The following is a 7,706-nucleotide window of genomic DNA, read 5'->3' on the forward strand; positions in this document are numbered from 1 at the left end:
GCCAACAGCAGTGACAAGAAAGGGCGGAAGGGGTGGGAATAAGTATTCTAACTGGTAGTGATTGGACTAAACCATGGGTTTCTTTGCTCGGTAACTTTTGATGGCAGGAGTACTGGGACCACTCAGCTTCCCTTACTAGTCCTGCTTTCTGTGCCCCTCTAGATGAAACAGCAGACAGAAAAGTCCTTTTCTAGGTGGCAAGAGGAAGACAAAGCTACTGCTCATCTTTTACAACCCTGCTGTGAAGTCTGATGTTTTCACATCTCTGTTTACCAGTCTGTGTAATAACATACTGGCTGAATAGTCATGAGGCTCAGCTGATTAATGTTCACAGATTGCTTTGAGATCTTCAGTGGCAGGTGCTATAATAGGGTGTATTGAAACTCAGACATGAATGTTAACTGTTTACCTACCTTCGGATGAATGGTAGAATAGGTACTGTGAAAAATAGGCTACTTTTTCTGCCAAGTTCAAGGTAGCATTTCAAGCTAGTGCAATCAAAAAAATCTGATCAGAGAAGTGCAGATAGTGTTCACTGCAGAGTTGCTTTCATTCAGATAAATCATAGTTTTCTATGAAAAAGTAATTTTAATAGTCTGGAGATTCTACTCAATATTATTTCAATAATGATGTACAGCAAGACAGGTTGCCCTTTAGCTATTCAATGTACTTCTGCTGAGCGCTTGCTGAAGCAGCAAAAGACTGGATACAGAACATACATTTTGAGGAAACATTGATAACAGCTTCATATGTTCTTAGACTAGCTCAAAATTTGAAATATGCTGAACTTTTAAAATTTATTTTGTTGTCTCAGAGAAATGATGCAAAAAGAGTCCTATAGTCATGGCTCAGTTTTGTAAAGAGCTGTGTTCCTTTTGTTCTTCTTTTACAAACTGATATTAAAAATATGTATTGGCATTTTGATCTGATTTCAGAAATACAGCAGAAGCACTTCCAGAGTACTTTTGCAACACTAGTGAATAACAATACAGCCTGCTTCTAATTGGACATAAAAGTATGAGCTAATACAGAATTTAAATTAGTGTATCTACACATAGTTCTATAGAATTCCTCTTAATTCTTTGATTTAATAAGAAATCCTGATAACTCACAGAAATAAACAGATATGACCAAAGAAAACCAAGGCTGTAGGTCAGAAGTTGTTTAGCTTATTCACCTTGATTTGAACGGTATGAACATGCAGTCATATTTGATGCCAAGTGTTCTCATCATACCAGTACAAACCAGAAATAATTCCTCCCATGAAAGAAGTATGAAAAGCAAGCAGCAATGAGGAGGGCATTGGATGCAGCTGTAGAAACTTCTCTGCCACTGTCTCTGATACTAAAATGTTCCCAAGAAGTAGAGTGAGGAGGTGGCCTTGGGGAAAGTTTTTTGTATGATTGTGGATGGATATGTAGGCTTCTGGGGTGCATAAAATGTATGCACAGCTCAGAGAAAATGTGAGACATTGTTTGGCACTAGGTTATTTCTTCATAATACAGCTTCTTTGTAGATGGTGTCAGTCGTGAAAGGTATGCTACAAGATGAAACTCTTGTTTGGTTTTGTCAGAAACTTCAGTGTTCATTACATAGCTACACTTATTTTATTGCTTGTTTTTTTAATTACAGATGGTACAAAATGTTATGACTGTTTTGGTACAAGTGTTCTTTCTGAAATCTTCTTTCTATAAGGACAACCGGACAACACTTAAAATCCACAGACAGTGTGATGCACAAAATTTCTTTCATTTCCATTACTGCTGATTAGCAGATCTTTGTCCTTCATAGAAAACCTCTTTGGCTTAGCCAGAGTGGTGAAAAATTTCCATGGACAATTGAAATACAGGTGACTATAGTTTCCTTACATTTAATCATTAGGCAGAAGACAGTTTCCTTTAAATGTGTGCACACAAACCCTGAGCCTCAGGAAAGTGTCAATTTCCATGATGGCAAGAGAAAAAATGCATTTAAAATGCTAGTTTTCAGTTGTCCAGTAATGATATTTAAAAATTTGTGGTTTTATTTTTGGAGTAAGAAAAACTGTTTCGTGGGATTGTATTAAAAGCTAAGGTTATTAGCTTGAACTTGCCAAAAGAAGATTGCAAACGTTTGCAATTTTGAATAATCTTTTTTTTTCCGTGGCGATTCAGTGGTTGTCATTTTTATGTAAATAGAATGTAGAGAGAGTTTTCTAAGTGAAATGCATTCGATTAACTAAAATACTATGCTTTTTGTGTTGTCATTGGCTCTTAAATTCTTTTTCCAGATTTAGGTTTTGCAGGCCCATTTCCCACACTAAAACATTTTTCTCACACTCCTTTAGCTGTGCATTTCTGCCAGAGCTGTGCTAAAGGCTCCCCAAATTACCAGTTACTGACATAGGCTCCATGTCAGAAACAGACTTCACGAGGATTGGTAAAAAACCAGTATTTGGAAATCTGGATAAAGTATGTCCCTGCTTTAAAGAGAGTGAAAATAACACAGCTTCTCTCTCCTTCCAGTGGGAGTGGGTGCATGTCTGTGTGTGTTGTTTTCAGCTTAAAAATGCTTGGGAAGCTGATGGACCCACTTGATGCTGTCAGCCTTTATAAACTTAACACTGAGCAATTGAATTTAAAAAAAAAAAAAAGGAAAAAAAAGAAAAAGTTGAATTACATCCTCTCTAAAGACAAACCTAGGTGTTACAAGTCTCTGAAACAGTTTTGAGGGATGCTGCTCTTTTAATGCAAACTGCACTTTATCAGAAACCATGGGGCCAGTCTGGTGCAGAGGTTCCCCTCGGGCTGCCGTCCCTGTGGCATGGCTCACCCTACCATCATTCTGCAAGTGCACTGAAGGGAGAAGATGCTGCTTTGTCTTCTGCTCTGAGACTCCTACCTGTCTTTCACAAAGTGCACAGTTTGCAACCAAACGCTGCAGTAAACAGACCCACAAAGAGCAAAGGCAGGGGGAGGACCTGCTAATCTCAGCAGGCACTAGCATCTCTTTTTCCTTCCCTATGCGTCACGACATAGTATCACTGTAGCATCCAGGAAGCACAGATGACTGAAAGCTGTTTCATCCTCCTCAAAACAAGAGAAAATAAGAGTAATGAGGTGCTACATCCAAGTCTCTCTGCCTTTTCTTTAACTTTTATCTAAACTATGCATTTTTTCTGTTTGTCTGCCTTCATGTTGTGATCATGTGGTCCATGACCATTTGCTCTCTTTTGCCACCTGCCCTCTGCTCCCTGGAGTTGGGGAGAAAGAGGTGGGCAGAGCATTACTATTCAGGAGATTCACTTACCATCTTCATGAAGCTCCAGTAGCAACTCTTGCCTGTACACTCTCCTGCTATGAAAACAAAGCATCACTTAACCAGTAGCACCAATGAACAGCTATAAACTGGTGCTTGCAGGCTGCTTGAACAAGGTCATTGGGTTGCTGATCTTCAAAAATCCCAACCCCTCAATGCTCCTCCCTGCTCCAAGGTAACATTGTTGGTATTTTCCCAGGAAAGAACTAAAACTGCTGAAGTAACTATCACACAGCTAGATAAATATCAGACAAATATCACCAGAGCATGAGGAAAAAAGAAAACTCATGAAGTCCTGATTTTTCTTCATCATCTGCTGGCAGGCTGGTGTGCAGGATATAATTTTCTTATTATTCATGACACTTTTATCAGTTCATGCAGACAACTTATTTTCTGCTTGTGGTTGCACTGGGACTATCAGTGAAACAAAGCACATGGTTCTATCCTGTAACATTCCCTATTGCCAAAAAACCCCAAACCAAAACCCAAAATCTTTCTACAGGAACAGTCACTCATGTGTTTTTTACAAATGGCAGGTCTCTTTTTTAAGCATGTCCACTTACTGACATTGAACAATAGCACATTTCTGGGAGCATAAAAAGAAATTCTTGTGGTGGAAGAAAATTTAATTTTATTGTCTCCTTTGACTTTTCCCAGGAAGTCATGCTGGCTTGGAGCTGATTGCAAACTATGGGGAGATCACAGAGCTATTATTGGAAGATAATATTAGCTGACAAGATGTTCTGAAAAACCATAATGCAGTAAAAAAATCTTACTAAGTTACTCATATAAAGCATAGGATATCTTTTCTAAAATAAGAAAAACCCATGAAGCTGTGTTTGACAGGTGTAGTTTATAATATTGTACTCATTTCTTGTGTGAATGCAAAATAGTGAAAATCTGTCATAGAATATCAACGTAAAGGTGCTTGCAAAAAATCCCTGCGCTTAGTGAGCTGGTGTGATAGCACTGCCCCTGCACTGTATGAGCTGCTGCTCTAGTTGTACAATGTGCAGTCTTGACTGGTTTCCTCTATCTAGAAATCTGGTCATTTAGTTGCTATTATACTGCAGTGTGGCTAACCACAACAACATGGATTAAAGCCATAAATGCAGGAGGAGAAAGGGAAATTTTTCAAAGGGTTTTCTTGCGCCCTCTCAATTGTTGCTTGAAATATGCATGCCTTCTAGAAAAACCACTTCCATCCCAAAACAGAGGTCATATTCCTTATTAACTATGCCTTGAAATTAAAAGGGATGAAAGGAAAATGTGTGTTAGATTCAGGAATCTCTCTCTAATTCCATGAGACTCTATTAGTTAGGAGTTTATTTGCCTTCTCAAACCATGGAGATAATCTTAAGAATTGTCAGCTGGGCAGTGGGAGGTGAAAGGGAGTTCGCTTAGTCTTCAGGAGCCATTTTCACAGGGGTCAAACTCTGGGTTCTTATATAAACTAAATAACTTTATTTAAGGCCATGGACTTGCCATGGCAAATGCTGGTTAATTGGCAGTGCAGAGTACACAGTGTTGCCTGTGATGAATTTCTGATAATCGTTGATGCTTTGGTTAATCAGAAGTCCTATTTTATTTCCTTCTTATCTTTCATCCTTCCTTAATAGTCAGATTCCTAGCTGCATTTAAAGTACATTTAGATTCTTTCAAAAACTTACTGATTTGTAAGCTGAGAATGAATCTAAGCTCCAGCAGTCTAAACAGTATATCCTATGAAGTCTGGCATGGCTCAGGTGCCTGAAAGAAACACTGGCTGTGAGTCAGGTGCCACCTCATGACAGGCGTAATTTGGTGTGCAAGTGACTGAAGAGCTTGGGCCATTTGGAGAACTCACACTTTAAATAAAACACAGCAGGACACAGAATAAATATTATAGGAGAAAGTTATTACAAAAAGAATGATTTTGTCTTTGTTGAGTGTAATAAAATAGACCTGCAGCAAAAGTGTGCTGGTTTATCATGGCTGGCCTGCGTCCCATCTGCAGTGATAAAGTGGACAGAAGCTGTTCAAAAGAAAGTGTAAATCCCTTACAGTGCTGTGCTAAACTGCACTGAGGAAAGAGGATTTTTTCCTGATCCCAGCTGGAGATGAGTCCTAAAGCTTGGTGAAATTTTTGACGTGTGCAATCTTTTAGAATTTTAATCCAATAAGGGGACACTTAACGGGAACCAGATGAGTATCAGTGCTCATGTTTTGTGTGGGCTGATTGTTGGCAACGGAACAGCCATAATAGCTGAGCTAGCTCACGGTTTCTCCCAGAAAGGCTTTTTAGCCTGAACGCTGACCTCCGGGAGATGGCATGTGGCTTCTCAGCCAGAGGTGCCTACAGCCTGGCTGAGGTGAAGAAGAATGAATGGAGTGAGATAGGTCTGTCCATGTCTGTCCAGAAGTCACCGTGCTAAATGCCATCATGATTCATTTAGAAAGTTGCCACACTTTATATGAACTGTTTTGCAAGGCTCTGAGCACCTTCACCTCTCGTTAAGTCCTGCTGGTGAACAACAGGGCTTGTCAGATGCTGGCCTGGGCTTCCTAGGTAAAGCAGTTGAATTGTGTGGTGAGACAGGAGAGGGATACCAGGCTCTCCTCCTTTCCTATGCATTTAAGCGATCTCATAACTGGACTCTTAGAATAGAATTACAATGGAATGAACTTGAGGTTTTAATCTCCATATTACAGTTTGTTCTAGATCATAAAAATTGAAATTAATACGGATGGCACAGTCTTTTTTTAAAAAGGCACATGGCTGGATATATTTATTTACATTAAATAAACTAGTCTTCATTTAAAATACTTAACGTGACATTAAAAGGACAGTAATTAAATGTTAAAAAAAGAAAAACATTTTAAACACAACACATAACTCATGTTACTCACTGTCATAAAGTAATATTGTGCCAAGAGCTGTGAGAGTTAGAAGTAGATTAGACATTTATGTGGCCTACAAAAAAATTGCTGATAAACTAGCTAAGATGACTGCAGCGTTATAAATCTCCGTGCCTCAAGAAATAAACTCGAAGGTAAATTCAGGCTGGATAGAAGCTTTTCATACTGGCAGATTATGTCATATGTAATTAGTCTCATTTCTGTGCCTTCCTGTGAACCATTTCCTCATTCTAATAATTAGGTGCTGAGCCTAGAGTAATATCTTTAACAACACAGAAATGTGGCTGGGAAAGAGATTTTTCAAAGATATCTAGGCTGGCTCAGTGCTGTGGTTGCACTGAGGGGGAATTATCCTGTCTTGATATTTTTAAGCTTCCTTCATCTTTATGCACCAGAATACCTTATTGGCCTTTAGAAACTTCTGAAAACTTTCCCCCCGAGCTGTGCACAAGAGCCAGGATTACTTCTGAGCCTTATGATAGGCCTCCCTTTGTTTTTAAATAGCTAGATGGATTTAGTCTGCCTTTAGCAGGTCATAGCAATTTGGGTCCCAAGGTACTGGGCTATTTGAAATCTAAACTTGAATTTTACAGGTTGGGACAATTTTGTGAAAGACCAATATTTCCTTTTTTTTAAAAAACTTAAACTTATTTTTTGTCTCTCTCCATTTCTTGAAGTTCTGATCATGGTTTGCACAGTACTTCATTATATCTTTATGACATTCAGAATTTGCACTTGCAGCATATCTTACTGCCAGTAAGTGGATGGGGACTCACTGCTGATAGACACTGAAATTCATCTTGCTGTGGTGTTATACCAATCCATTGTGATATTTTGCCTTGATGAAAATGCCTGGGAGAGTCAGTGGCTGAGTTTTATGTGTGCAGTAATGCAGGCCTTAAAATATTGACCCTAGATCTTCATTCAAAGGAATCTATGTCAATTTATCATCTAATTTGATCTGTTCCTTTTCATAAATCAGTATTTAGATATATTCCAGGATATCTTCATTGTAATCAAGCCATTTTTTTATTCTTGAAGTATTTTTGACTTCTAGTTTTGTTAAAATATGGGTATCTCTGAGAAAAGGAAGCACGTCTAGGCTTCCTGTCTCATTGGTTCCCTGCTTCAGCTAAAAATCCTAGAGAAGCTGGAAACTTATATTTCTCCTCTATATCTCAATAATTATCTAGTTTTTCCTTTGCTGAACTCATTGAAGCAATAACAAAAATGTTAAATGGCAGAATTGCTTGGAGAAGTGATTGCAAATGGATAGAAAGCTTCTTTGGTCCAGTGTTGAAAACATTAAGATAATACAGAAGTAAAGAGGGAATGAAAGAAAGAGAACTTTCTAGCAAAGAGCAAAAAAGAACTGCAACAGTGACTTCTTTCACATCCTCAAACGTGCCACTCCTAATAGTCTGTTAATCTAAGCAGGAGGAATAAAGTTTTGCACCCTTCTGTAGTCTGCAACTTGCTGAGAGAAACTGTCTCTTTTGTGTCTTTTCTTA

This window comes from Falco cherrug, chromosome 8 (genome assembly GCF_023634085.1).
Source record: "Falco cherrug isolate bFalChe1 chromosome 8, bFalChe1.pri, whole genome shotgun sequence".
NCBI lineage: Eukaryota > Metazoa > Chordata > Aves > Falconiformes > Falconidae > Falco > Falco cherrug.